Source organism: Lichenostomus cassidix, chromosome 7, assembly GCF_008360975.1.
Source record: "Lichenostomus cassidix isolate B80296 chromosome 7, HeHo_3.0, whole genome shotgun sequence".
NCBI lineage: Eukaryota > Metazoa > Chordata > Aves > Passeriformes > Meliphagidae > Lichenostomus > Lichenostomus cassidix.
In genome coordinates this window covers 33,264,106-33,278,864 of record NC_139488.1, presented here as the reverse complement: position 1 = coordinate 33,278,864, position 14,759 = coordinate 33,264,106, and the positions used below count along the sequence as shown (strand labels likewise).

Here is a 14,759-nt window from a genome sequence, read left to right as displayed (position 1 = left end):
AAAATTAGATTAAATATTTTGAGGAAAAGGGAATACAAAAGAGTACTTCTACAGAAAAGTAAAGTGCAACGTGAGATAGGAGCACTAGTCCGAAGTCATGCATAAGAATTCAGTTTATTTTGGGGCATCCTTTCCCTTAGGTGCTTTGAGCCAGTACCAGTTTTCTGCATGATGTGCTATAGTAAAGAATCCCAGAATGACCAACAACTAGGATTTGAAGTGCCTCAGATAAATTTGCTTTTCTATTGCATTATTATGATTTTCATTGTAACAAAATAGTGCTGCTTTAATTAATTTTAAAAACCTAAACTTTAGGGGCCTCATGTCTTTTGTATTGTGCACTATATGCCTCACAAGTGTTGGTCTATAGGGGAATATTATCTGTGTGTTTCATTTACCTTCTTTCATTGCTTTCTTTGTCTTTAGCTTTTATAGTTTGAGATTCAATGGTAATTACAGCCACAGTGATTCCAAAATCTTTAACAATACTTTGCAATTTCAAGTTTGTACAATAAACACATTTCATTTCAAACAGGGATTCAGAGAAGATAGATATTTCCAAAAAGGCACTGCTGAAATGCACAGTGTTTGGGTTGTGCTGTGTCATTTCAATCCCACAGACTGAAGTGATGTGGAAAGGGCTGACCATGCCCTGAAAATATCTTAGCCATTCCCAGAGCCCAACAGGTGTGATAAATGGCTCGTGTTGAGCAGAGAGACAAACCTCCTGCAGTTTGGTGCTTTTGCTGATCACACAGTGATGCTCTCCATGTCCTGCTCTCTGCTCATAGCCTGGGGTCAGCTCCCCCTGACCTGCCCATCTGCTGCCTGGTGGCTGCTGCCTGCCATCAGCTGTCCTCTGCACTGCTGGAAATGCTCCTCAGGGGCTCATCAGACTCTGCCAGCTTTTCAAAAGTCCTTGCTTTGGAACTGGGAGCAGTGCCCTCCTGCCCTTTGAGCTGCATCAAAAGTAGAGTCAACAGGACAGCAGATCTCCTCTCCTTTCCCCCCTCTATTGCTGTCTTCAGCAAAATATGAAAATACTGATGGCAATAATAACCAAATCTCTGTATTTGCAACATGGTTATTTAGATTTTAGTGCAAACAGCATGTGCTAGCTCAGATTCTTTAGTGTGAACACCCAGACAGTGTTTCAGGGGTGCTTTCAAATGTCACTTCAGAGGTTTCCATGTTGTTTGCACCAAGAGCTGCCAGATGTAAGAAAATAAAAGGCCTCTTATGCCACTGTCAAGAATCAGATTCTTCACTGTGGAAGGCATCTGCCCCAAATTCTGTATCTCAGCACACCTGGTGAACACCTGCCAAGGTTGAGCCACAGCAGATTGTAGAGAGCACACTCAGCTAAAACACCGAGTGCTGCACACAATTGCAGAAGCTATTTTTGTTACATGTCTAAAAGCTGTACTTTAAAAGTCCATTCTCAAAAGACATTCTCAAGCATTGACAACAAACAATGAGGACTTTGATTTGTCCTTATTGTTTCATGGAAATGTTTTTGGTCAGGATTCTTTTTTCAAGGTGTATGTGGAAATGGTTAGTATTGTGTTTAAAAATATAACTGGAACATGAAAGACTTTGATATGTACAGCTTCATTCGGGTAGCACAACATCAAAATACAAAGCAGAAAAAAGTGGGTTTTTTTCATTATTATGGTAGAAATCCAAAGAATCTAGATTTATATCAATGCAAATTAATATAGTTTGACCCAAAGTCACTCACTTATTACAGTATTTGTTATTTTGTCCTTGATAAATGTATCAGAAGACATTTCTTACTATGAAAGCTCTACTATAATTAGTGTCAAGACCAAGTAAATAAAAGATTGTAGTTGACTGACAGTAATAAGATTTATTTAGTTTGCTGTGAGCTTAAATGAAAGCTGTATTGGCCATACCTTGTAGAAACACTGCAATCACACCTGCTGCATCTGAGAAAGATCAGGGTTCACCTCACACATTTCTTCTAACAAATACATAAAAACAGTCATCAGAGAACAAAATAATTGGATATGTATGTGTTGAGCACTTGTCATTAAATTTTATTCTTTAATACAAATAGTTCTCTGCTGAAGGTAAGAATAGAGAGCAAATTATCATGTTCCTTTCTGTAGCTTCTCCTAGAGCAGAGTCCTTTTCTTACTTGTTTGTTGAACATAAGAGTTACAACAGTTCCTTCAGCTTTCTGTAATTTGGCTGACTCTGCCCTTGGCTAGGAAAATAAGTTATACCTGGGAGTTTGTTAACATGTTCAATTAAAATCTGGATACTTATGGATTGAAATCCACATTCAACTTCCTGTTTCATAGCATCTTTTCCTAATGTTGTCTGTTGTTGTATTATTTACTGTAGTTTCAAAAAGGGTGGAAATTGAGGCTTCAGATGCTCTTAGGGAGGAATGTATGGTAACTTCCCCCAGAACTGCATGTCAGAGTGGGTCAAATCCTGCACCACAGGAGCTGTAACTTCCACTGAAAGCACCTGGAAGGGCAAAGGGACCTTTGGTGAATTTTGGGGGTGTGCTGCCACGGCCTTTCAAAGGAGCTCTGATGGACTGAAGCTGCCTGGATGAGATGATCTCGAACAAGAAAGGGAAATGGTTACCACACAGCTCTTTCTCATCTGGTGAAGTCGGTGAAAGGTCCACTTTTTCCCTCTATGTTCAAGGGAAATCCCTTCATTCTACCAACCAGTGCAGAAAAAAATATCACTCTGTACTTTCCATCTTTAGCTGCTAACAATCTAGTAAAATTCAGACGGAAGATCCCTCTTACTCAGAACTTCTTTTTACCTCTGTAAAACTTTACCTTACTCTGATTTTTTCCTTTTTTTTTAATAATGGTACAGTTTCAACAGTCAGTGTGTAAGAGACCAGGTTTTAAAGTAGTAGTAAAAATAGTCAGCTATGAGTGATTTTACCCTGCAAAACCCACTGCCTGTAACCTCTTTCTTCTTTGTTCCAACCAATCTCATTTTGATATCTTTATCCCCTCCCTTACTTTGGCACAAAGGCATTTTCATCAGCTGCTTTAACAGTAGAGTCAAACTCATTTTCATCAAATAACAGAATTTTTGGAAATGTTGCTCAATAGTTCATCCAATAATAGTTCATCCATATGAAAAATTATTCTCGACCCTGCTCTGTATCAGATCCTGGATACTTAATGCTGCAGATGGGAACATTATTTCCTCACTCCTCTAACCCCCATCAGAAGTTCAGATACAACCCTTTGAGCTTCGAGACACACCAGGCTACTGTCCATCTGTCAAGGCAGAAGCTTATTTAAGTAAGAATGTATAAGGTCTGAGCAACCAAACCATAATTAGCCAAATGGCTTCCCACCAATTAGCCCTTCCTTTGATCAGCTGGCCCTGCAGGCACAGGTGATCATTTTATCTCTCCCTGCAGTGCAGGCAAACTCACAGAGCCTGTTGTGATATTCCTCAGGTGGAAACCTCTGTGCCTCCTTGGATGCAGGTGAGGATCTCTCTCAGCTCCTTGATTGCCAACTCTGTTTGTAATTTTGCTAAATATATGCTCATACGTAAGCTGGAGACGTCTGATTGCTAAATTCAAACAAAACAAAAAGCTCCTTACCCCATTCCTTGATTAACATACTAATGGAAGTGAGCAGAACCTTGACTGCTTTCCTATTTCTCTCTTTGCTATAGGCTTTTGCAGAGAGTTTCCTCTCTTTGCTACAGGCCTTTTCAGGCAGTTTCAGTGGCTGGATGTAAGCCTGTGCAGTTAGACACAGATCCAGGCCCATGTTCAGCATCTACATAACATCTCTCTGGGGAATAAAACTCTGCCTTGCTCCAGTTCAGCAGCTTTCTGCTGATCTGCATTCTGATATCTGCTGTGCAGTGAGGCTCAAATCTGTAATTGTCCTGTATGCATCAGAGGGAGATTTATGTTGGTTTGTGGTTGTTTATGAAATATCAGAGATGCGTTTAATTGGGGAAGGGAAATTTGGTTGGGCAGTGGCATCAGCGTATCTGGAATATTTTGTTGTAATTTGTTACTCTGTTACATCTTCTTACTACATGGTGTTTAAACCATCATGGAAATACAGGTTGACCAAAATGCTAGATTTTGTAGTTTTAGCTGCCATGACAATAAATATCCCCTACATTTAGGGCTCTGGGAGTAAATTAAAACATTAATTATCAAGTCAGAAAACAGTGCGGAATGACAACACCTAAACTATGTATTCTTCATTGTATAAGGCCTTAAAATACTGACAAATGTAAAGGAAGAAATGTTTATACAGGAATTGGCCCAACAAGAAGCAAACTGGTGTAAGTAGCAAAGGGATTATTCTGTTTGGTGATGGAAGTATGAGAAGTCTTTCTCTACTGTAGTTTTCGATGCTCAGGAATGATCAGAATCTGCCAGCTTGAGGGAAGAGCTGCATTTTCAAAGCTTCTCAGAGGGGAAAGCTGCTGGTTCTTACAGCTGGCAGTGCTGAGGCTGGGTGGCCAACAGGACAGGTTTTATGCATTTTCACAGTGAGTTTAGGAGGTGATGAGAGTTTTTCTTTAATTCATCACCATTCTAACAAGACCTCACCACACGAGAGAATGATGTTCACAACACACTGTAAATCATTCCTAGCACTGCAATGAGTTTTTGTGGGGTGTCCTGATGGGTGTCAGATCTCAGCAGAAAGCTTCATACATCTGAGAGGGAAAGACTTGACTACCAGATTCCTTCTTGTCTGTTTATGTTAAGTGATAAACAAAATGTAATATTGTTTTGACCAGCTTCTGTTGTACAGAATTTATGTTCTGAGTTTCAGCTTAAAGGCTTAGAATTTGCATTTTAATTGTAAACAATATTTGCACTTCTTAGTCATTTGTAAGGACTTTTTTCCCTTGGAAAATACTGATAATAATCTATTAACACAATTACATTTTTTTTCTTTTAATTGGGGTTTGGAGTTGTGCAATACAACGTGTAAGAGATAAATAAGAATTAATGTTTTTAAATAGGGAAAGCCAGAACCATTTACTAAGAAGATTTTGCTAAAAGGGAGCTGGTAGCTGGATAATGGACTATCACAAGCAAGACATGATTATATCTCTTTTATAAAAGAGAATCTATGGGAAAAATTATCAACAGCTGAGAAACAGGATTTTGCCATAATTGTCACCGATTTTCATGATAGCAAGGTTAATTCTTAGCATTTCATTTTCAAACATTTTGCCACTATTAATTGAGCTTCACAACATCCTGCTGGAGCACCTGCAAGTTAATAGCTTCTGTGTTAAATCTCTGACATTCCTGATCTCATCTTGGGCTTGGAAACAAGACTTTCCCCTTCACAGCTTGTCTCCTCCTGAGAAGCACAGAGCCATTACCCTTCTGCAAACTCTGCCTCACCTGTGCAGCTCCTCCAGTTTGATTTGCAGTTAATCTTTCCGCTCTGCTTCTCATGCTCATCGTTGCAGAGGCAATCGAGTGAGGTCTGAACAAGCCTGGAACCTGACAGTTGTAATGCAAACACAACAAACTGTCACTCCTTAATAGCACCAGCTCTATTACTACAATTGCAGCAGAGCCTGTTCATAAAACAAGCTGATATTCTTTGTATTTTCCTGGTTAATACTGAGATATATGTGCTGTCAGCTGAAACACGGGTAATATTTTTACTGCTTCTCAGGTTTTTTATCATGCCACAACAGACATATAGATCCCTGAACAAAGGCAGCTGTCAGGGACATCAAATACACATTTGCCTTTTGGTATGGAGGAGAAATATCTGATTCTAAGCCATTCAGGCTGAAGGGAATTGTATTCACTTTAACACCTCAAGACGTTTGTAAAATCAGTTGAAAAAGGGCTGCAGGCCATTGAAGAAGTTTGATGGCAGGCAAAGTCCTGGAGGTGGCTGTAAACTGCTGTTACACAGAGAGAGCAGGGGCACTCTGCCTTTCATGCTGCAGAGCAGAGGACAGAAATAAGAACAAGACAGAGTGGAAGAGGCAGGGAAATTATATGTCTGGTCTTTGCACAAGATAGGAAAACACCTGGGATAGGAACTGAAGGAGAATGTGGGGCTAGAGCTCTGAAACCAGAGAGAGGAATGTAAGATGTGAATCAAGGCACTGTAGGAGGGGTGGAAGGATTAAAGGCAGGAGTTGGCCAGAAGAGATGCTGCTGTTCTCCCAGGCAAGAATGCAGCAGCTTCCTGGAAAGGGGGGATGAAAGATTCAGCTAGAATTCAACTTTCAACTGGAAACAGAGCAAAGACCAAGGAAGGAGTGAGTCAGAAAGTGAAAAGATCCTTAATGAGCAAGAGCCAGGAGGAAAAAAGAAAAAAAAGAATTGTTTCATGATCATAAATTATATTAAAAAAAGGGATAGTATCTTGCATCTTCATCCATCCCTCAGAAAAGCCAAGTTGCTGTAAAACCATGAGTGTACCTTTCCCCTTCCTAAGATAACTCAGAAATTCCTTCCAGGTCTGAGTCTGCTGCCTTCCTTCCCTCCACAGTCTGCCTTTCCCCATCCCTGCCCTCCAACTCCCTGACTCCTGACTGCCTCCCTTGTTCCCCACCCCTCACCCCAGTGGGCAGCCACTTGCCAAACTCACTGGGACAATCCAGGGAAAGAGGTTTTTTTACAGCTTTCCTGTCAATGGAGGCAGAATGTAAGTTTCTCACATGGCAAGCTCTTGATCTGCCCAAATTTTTGAAACTCCCAGCCTATGGCTTGGTTGAAATAATCCAACAGCTTCAAGAACTGTAAACTGTCTGTTCAAGTGGAAAAACACACTTGAGAAGTGTAGCTTTGTTCTGAAGAGCAATGCTCTTCTGGTTTTTAAGGTTATTCCTAAATTCTTCATCATTGTGAGTGCCTAACTGCACACACAATGTGTTCCTTTCAGGTTGAATTCCCACTCTGAATTATACATGAACAAAAATGAATCTCCAATGGCTTTGCCATGAAAAGATTATCATGTCAAATCCCCAGCATTTCCCTTGCATATTTTTCTATATGCCTTCTGATTTTGGAGCTCAGGAGACACACAACATTGGCTGTGAGAGGTGTTATTAGAGAGGACAAGAGAATCTCTGCAGGACTTGGGAACAGGAGTGTGAGCTGAACATGTTGGTGCAGTCAAAGCTGACTTTACTAACACCCAGACGAGATCAGTGCAAGATTTATTGCATAACCTCATCATACACCTCTGGGCACTGAGATGTGTATATGAATATGCATCAGCTTAGTCCCACAGGAGTTTGCCCAGCTGAACAGCACAGCCAGAGCAGAGAGGCAGATTGAAGTCTGCCCAGGCTTTCTGCCCATTGACAGCTTATTTTTAAACCAGCCCCTGTATTCCCAGGGTGCTGTTTAGTTTCATGATGAGCTGGGTGCCACTTGTTTTGCTGCTCCTCCTTCCAGCACTACTCAGAATCATCCCTGTGGCTCCTGCCTCCTTTATCAGTGCTGCTGCTGCTGCTGCTTTCTCCTAGGTGTCAGTGCCACCTGGTCCCATGGCGAGGTGACAGACAGGAACAGCCTGCCTGCTAGGAAAGGCAGGAGAGGAAGGTGAATAGGAAAAAATACGGGGAAAAAAAGCATAGAGAAAGGTAGACATGCATATATTTACAGTCTTACAGAGCTTATTTGCGCTGCAGCCCCGAGGGGTGAGATATTCACTTCTCCTTTGCTGCTGTTTCTCATGCAGTTTCTTCCTGTCTCTCAAACCTGCTAAGAAGGACAGGAACAAGGTCAGTTTTTCCTTGGCCAGGAGAAAAGCTGATGCACAGAGCTTCTGGCTGACTCCCTCTTGCCTGCAGACAGAGCTCTCCAAATCTGCAGCGCCTGCACTTTCCCCAGGGATGGGAAACTTAACAACTGCTCTGCATTTGCAATCTATAATACAAGGTTTTGGCGAGATACACTGAGTGTGACAATTCCAGAGCCCTGCATTACACAAAGGAGTCTCAAGTCTACATTCAGATCTGTGTGTAAATGGAATTACGTCCTGAATTATTGCTGCCTACCTGTTTCCTAACAGAATCACAACGACGAAAAAAAAAAAAAAGCAAAAAAAAATCTGGAGTACTGCTGCTTTATCTCAGAAAACATTTTAAAACCTATTATTTTGAGTAGTCATTCCCATTCAGCTCTTAGAGAAAATGGATGGGCCTTGGCTTCCCTACTGAAGGTATTATTCCCTTGGGTGTAGCTGTTGATACTGTACTTGTTATTTGTATGAGAGGAAAATAGCCTCCAGCACCTAGATCAATTCTAAATTGTAAATATGCAGAAGAAAAATGCTAAATTCTGCATAATTGTTGTACAAAAACATGTAAAGCTTGTGCTAATAATATCCTTTGGAGCCTTCTGATCAAAAAGACTCAGAGTGGTGATGGCTTCAGCTCTGAGGTTTTGGTTGTTTCTTAAATTTTGAAGAGAATTATCATTAGTGCTCACACAGGACCAAAAACTGAGTGGGAAACTGGAGACTTACAGTGACATTACTTCTGTATTTCAAGCGTCCTAAATGTTCTTCTGTTTCACTACCAGAAAAAACAAAACAAAAAAAAGAATCAAACCCCAAGTTCTGAAGGGCATATTGGTGTTAAATGTAGGGAAATGGATTTTTACTTTCACTGAGTGGAGTATAAGTAGCATTTGCTGCAGTTGAGCATCCTGGAATAACAATGGAAGAGGCTTTTTTCTCAGCCCCTTGGTCGTGCTGTTCAATTTTCTTTATTTCTTCCATTGCTACACAACATGCTTTGTTTATTAAAAATCAAGTGGCATAGCTGTTATGTTCCTACTAATGTCAACCCACAGCTATTTTTGTATTGATTATGTCCTTTCTGGCTTTTATTGAGTCTTTCCAAGAACAAGCTTAATTATTCCTGTAAGGAGATAAATATAAAAAGCAGTTTGCAAGTCCTAACCCTATACCTATGGTAATCATTGTCATTCGGTTTTAATCCTCAGCACCATGAATTTCCTCCAGCACAGTCTGTGGTGATACTGCTGTGAATTAATTCTGTATTGCTCACCAAATTGTCAGCAAAAATAGTGTTAGATTAGGCCCATTGAGCTCCACTTAGTATGGATGTGTGGTGGAATTTAAGAGCCCAAAGTTAGGATAATTTTGGCTGGTTGATAAGTTATTTTAAGGGGTGGTAACAACACAGTTCTCGTTCGTTAGGATACAAATTGCAGCTCGCTGATGACTTTTTCAAATCATCAATAAAATATTGTGCTTCCTCTCTGCTTCTCTGTCACACAAATATAAGTTATCTCGGTCTTTAGAAGCCACCTGGGAGAATTGCTTTTAGATGAAGGAATTAAAATAACCTCATATGTTAAGGTTTATAAGCCACAAGGCTCTTGTTAGAAAATGTGCTGCCATGCCATGGTAGTTGTACAGCCCTGTGAAAAAAGAAATGTATTTCCAAACCAGGCTGTAAACTTGCCCAGGGAGCAGGAGGGACAACCATTTGTCACCCACATGTCATTGTCTTGTCTTCCCCAGTGTTTGAATTCTGCCTCAGTTCTTCTTGGGCTTACATTGGAAAGGCACAACAGGGAATTGTATGAACTACCTTGGCCTGCTAGTGCAAATTATCTGGTGCAGAATAAACATTTTCGAATATAAACTGAGGCATTCGAAGCTCATTTAATGCATATAAGAATTAGAATAGGATAATGAGACAAAGACACATTTATTGATAAAACTACAGAAGCCATCCACATTCATGAGTCTCTGAAAAATCCTGCCAAAATGATTCAGTGACTTTAGGATTTTTTTTTCCCAAATAATTCAACCTTCTTATGAGCAAAAGCATTTTTTAAAATTGAATATTTCAGAAGCATTTTAATAGCATCTTCAGAGATTGCAAGTATCCATTTTTTGCTGAGTGAAGGATTACTCTCTTTTTTCTTTTCTTTTTTTTTTTTTTTTTGAAGTGGTATGGTTGGCTTCTTTTCATCTAGCTACATCTGTTACTTTTTATAAATAAGCCTTTTCTCCCCCTAAGGATCAAGCAGAACTTCTTCCAAGCCTTCTATTCTCAAGTGTAACTTCAGAAGTGCAGAAATAATAGCTTTAATACTTGGCCTTTATTGGCTAATTCAATAGCTTTATGTACTGTAACCGAGAAAGGTAAATGTAAGGAGGATTAGAAAGTAATGGGAGAAACTTTTCCTTTTAATTCTGACCCCAAAATAACTTCTTTGCAAAGGTCCATCTGGCCAAGGATCCTATCTCTGCCAGGAGCCAGGAATCATTGTTTGGGGAAAATATTAGAGAAAGGGCGCGTGGGGAGACAAGGAGTGTGTGCCCTTTGTTTTGGGAAGATAAGCATCTCCCACAGTGTTGCATCTGGATCTCCTTTTTTCTGCCTAATTTTGTGAACTTCTTCCATCCATTTTGAGAAATTTTATGCTTTTTCCTCCATGGCCACAGCATGGCCATGATATTTGTTATCCATTAGCTCCTAGTAATGTGATCAGTAATTATAACCAGGCACAGAAGAGATCCACACTAAATGTTTTCCTACACTTCATCACAGCTGAAGGATCCCCAGCCTTGGTCAGAGTTTGTGTGTTAAAACTTGAGAGTGCTCAGCCTGGCAGGTGAGTTGGATGAGGGAGGTCAAGCCTTGTGCTCTGCACTGGTGTCATCCTTCAGGGAGGATTTGTGGGAAGTCCCAGAGGAGCTGGAAGCAGCTCACTGTGAGCCTGAGGGAAAATCTTCCTCCTCCTCCTTCTCCTCCTTGTCTGTTTTCCATGTCCTTACTTGGTTTCCCTTGAGAAGGAGTGAATTTTAGCATTCTTCAGAAGGATCTCTACTAGAACTTATCACTGCTGCCTAATTCAGGGGTTGACTCAGGGTGGATCTCATCCTTCCCAAGAAAGGAAACAACTGTTTGGACAAACAGTCATACATTTTGCCACATTCTTTGAGAATCGTAATGAAACTCTTTCTGCAATTAGCTATAGTTTATCATGTGGAAAAATACGCAATTTATTTGTTTTTATTTTTGGCTTAATAACTCCTCCCAAAGGCTGTAAATCTCTGTTTATTTAGTGGCACACATCTGGAGTGGATAATAGACAGCAGAGTGAGTTCACTGGGGTTACACTGTGAGAAACCCTCTGGGGATGACTGCTGGTTATTATCAGTGACCTGAATTGTCCCAGGATTTCAGAAATAAAAGTGAAATCTAACAAAGCACTGATGTGCCAATAAGAGCCAATGCATCCACATTCATTTCTCTCTTCAACAAGCACATTTGCTGAGTGCTGTTGATGACATCTCCATAATGTAAAAGGTTTCTGGTGAGGTCAGCGAAATTCATCCATCAAATTCAAGTCTTATTAGCACAACATTCTGAAAGATCCAAGTTTTATTATTTGTTGTCAAAGTCACTTTTCTCTGACTTCAGATAAAGTACTTTATTGAATTAAGTGGTCTAAATCAGTTTTGAAAACATCTCTTTGCTTTGGGGTGCTGTAGTATTTACTTTTTTTTTTTTTTTAATGCACAGGAAATACCTTTTGAAATAGGAAGATAAATCAAAGAGCAAAATATTCTAAGGGAAATTGAATTTCCCACTCACCCTACAACTTTTTTTTTTTTTTTTTTCCCCCTCAACTGCTTTCAAATATTCCAGCCACTTGTGTAATAGAATTCCATATTTGGACTATTCTGGTGGGTGGCCAAATAAATAGCACCAGTGGGAGGGAGTCCAGCTACTGCTCTGAACCCAGCAGTTCACTTGTCCCTTCTGCTCTTTGTAATTTTGCTTCCCTTAAGATGATGTGAGATGATGCTGGTAGGAACTAAGCATGAGCTTTTGAAAGAAAAAAAAAAAAAAGTTTTATTTTTATCCAATGGAAACTTGTGCAATCAGAGCTGTGGCTGCAGAATGAGAGTGATTGTGACAATTATAGCCATACAGATGTGGTTCTCTTCATTGAATTCTTCTGTGAGTAAGAAGCCTCGGATCAATAAGGAAAAAATAATTCTGCCACCTGTGAATGCATTCTAAGGACAAACCCACAGATTGGGAAGTTTTTTCTGAATCTCATCATATACAAAGTTAGATCAAAAATCACATGGGGAAGAACTTCTGGGGGCAAATTCCCCAAATGTTTTGGTTTTAGGTGGGTCAATCTAGAGAGCATCCTTCATTCACTGCCAGTGGAAACTTTGCATTACATTTTTTTGCAGGGGAAGAGAACTGTAAGGAGGATATTGCACATTAAAACATATCTCTAAGGCTTTTAATGTATGATAATATGTCTCTTGATCTTAAAAAATTCAAATAACTGTTTTTCCCAAGTAAACCACAGCATCAATTGCTACAGGTTCAGGAAAGTCTATCTTTTTGAGGTTGTCTTTTATATTCCACTGAGTTCAAAAATGTACATTTTATTACAAGTTCTATGTTCTGTGCTTTGAAACTCCACATGTATACTAAGCAACAGAAATGGCTACATAGCCATGTTTGCATCCTTTATTAATAGGAGCTTGATGGAATTTCAGAGTGCCAAAATAAAAATGGAGAATTAATATGCATAGAAGTTGTAAATTTAATTAGCTGGTGTTATCAATTAAGCACACTCAGTAGAACTCCAGCAGGAATTTTGATTTAGTATATCTGCCAAAGAGTTGGACAAAATGCAAAATGAATATTCAATTAAAACTTGAAAATTATAAAATATTCTTTTTTTTTTTTCATTCAATAATCTACTGGAACCAGTACAGAGGTAAATATTTTTTTCACTCAAAGTGATAGCGACCATTTTTGAATAAGAAGGATGAAATCCTGTAGTTTCCCAGTAATTACTATTAAGCATAACTCTAAATTTTTGGGTTTCAGTCTAAGGGTAGAAATTTTTTTTTACTGGAATACTATGGGCAATATGCAGCTGAACAGTCTATTTCTTATTTATAAAGCACTCTTAAGAATTACTGTGATCAACTCATAGAGATATTTATCAATTAATCTAAGAAATTAGAGATGAAATACTTATGTTGTATCTTCTGATCATCCCAGTTTTAGTTCTGGATTGCTCCCAGGAGTATAAGTTTGATGAGCTTTCACCATTTCCCTTTGAAAATTAAATAGTCATTAACAGTATATATTAAAAAATTCCCTTAGATTGTAAAATATGGGTATAAATTGTCGTGGTTGGAAAAGTGAACTTGCTGAAATGGTTTCACTTTTCACCGCTTCTTATGGACCAGAGAAGAAAACAAGATTATATATAATTTTTTATATTTTTTAGGAAGGTTTGGGGACTTTTCAGGTACAATAGAAGACCTTTCTAAAGAGTGTCTTTAGTCCTTTTGAAATGAAACTGCAATGGCTTAGATTCGCTCATTTGTCTGAAATGTAGACAGACTCATTCCTCAGAAGTAACGAGGAGCCTTGGCTTTGTTGCAATGATTTCTTTGAATGTCAGACCAGGTTTTTGTGTGAATGGGAAGAAAGGAGAGGGAAAATGTGCACCTTGGTTCCTTTGCTGCTAGTTTTTCTTCTGGTTGTCCTTCTTCCTCTTTTATTCATTCATCTTCAGTCCCAACCATGTGGAGCTTGGGCCAAACTTCTGAGTTTCCAGGCTGCAAACACCAAACTAGAGAGGAACTTTTCATGCAAGTAACATTTCAAAAAATGTAAGTAAGAAAAGGATAAGAAATTCTGTTTTCTCCCTGGATGTAAGCTACTAATTAAGCTGCTATCAGACATCTAGGCAAGCAAAAGGGCAATTTTAAAGTATAGCACAATTTAATTTACTGTCAGGCATGAGCCAGAAATTATCTGAAAGTCATTCTCTTTATCATTAAGCTGCTAGAATATTTATATTTCATTAGCATCACCTCTGTTAATTAACACTTCATACTTCAGTTTTTGGTAGATCCAATATGCCCCATCAGAGTACCAACTTAAAAAAGGGAGTCTGTTATAAAATCCAAGTCTGTAAAAGAAGATTCTGATTACATATTAAATCTGCCCCCTACCTGCATTCAATACAGTCAAGAAGAAATACCTGCTGCTTTTTTTTATAGAGGTGAATTTCAACTATATTTTCTGCATTAGAGGAATTGAGTTATTCATGCATCAACAAGAAAATGGATAAATTACAGTTAAAGGGAATTCTGCCCTGAGTCCCTGGCAAAAAAATAATAATTTGTATAATAAGCTTATATCTATGTTGAGTGGCCACAGGGAAGCACACATTACACATTTTAAAATATTTACTCCACAGAATTAATTTTTTTTCAAAGTGTTCATCGCCCAAAGAGAAACTAAAATTCAGAGAAATGCAGGTAATGAGTTATAATATTCCTATATAGGAAAATGTATTTTGTGCTGGTGAGGTTCTTGCATAAATCACCACAGTACCTGACACCTTACTGCAAGGACCTCAACTGTGTGACCAGAATAATTATTGAAACTCACACCAAAATATCAGCTCATAACAAAGGACAGTTGTCTTAGTACAATATAATTATTCTAGTGACACCAGCTGGGAAAGTATTTTACCACAAGGAAAAAGATAAGCAAAATATTATAGAGTTAAAAGAGCTTAACAGGATGTGATATAGAATCATAGAATCACTAAGGTTGGAAAAGACTTCTAAGACCATCGAGTTCAACCTTTTGAAGTATTTAGTAGTGTTTTAAAGCATATTTCAGGGCAGGTATTAGCACACCTTAGGGTACACAGACAGTGCATGTGTGTGTGCAAA

General features: G+C 38.9%; 1 protein-coding gene and 1 long non-coding RNA gene across 2 annotated transcripts in view; one reads left to right on the top strand and one right to left on the bottom strand.

Annotated features, from left to right (window-relative positions):
- LRP1B (LDL receptor related protein 1B) overlaps nucleotides 1–14,759 on the top strand; it is a 613,981-nt gene that overhangs the window by 290,813 nt on the left and 308,409 nt on the right. The gene's annotated exons all lie outside the window — the stretch shown is intronic.
- On the bottom strand, nucleotides 6,926–13,705 carry LOC146434929 (uncharacterized). The gene is made up of 3 exons (XR_014853543.1): nucleotides 13,519–13,705; nucleotides 7,646–7,735; nucleotides 6,926–7,551 (listed from the first exon to the last, which is right to left on the bottom strand). It is a non-coding gene; the product is annotated as an uncharacterized LOC146434929 (long non-coding RNA).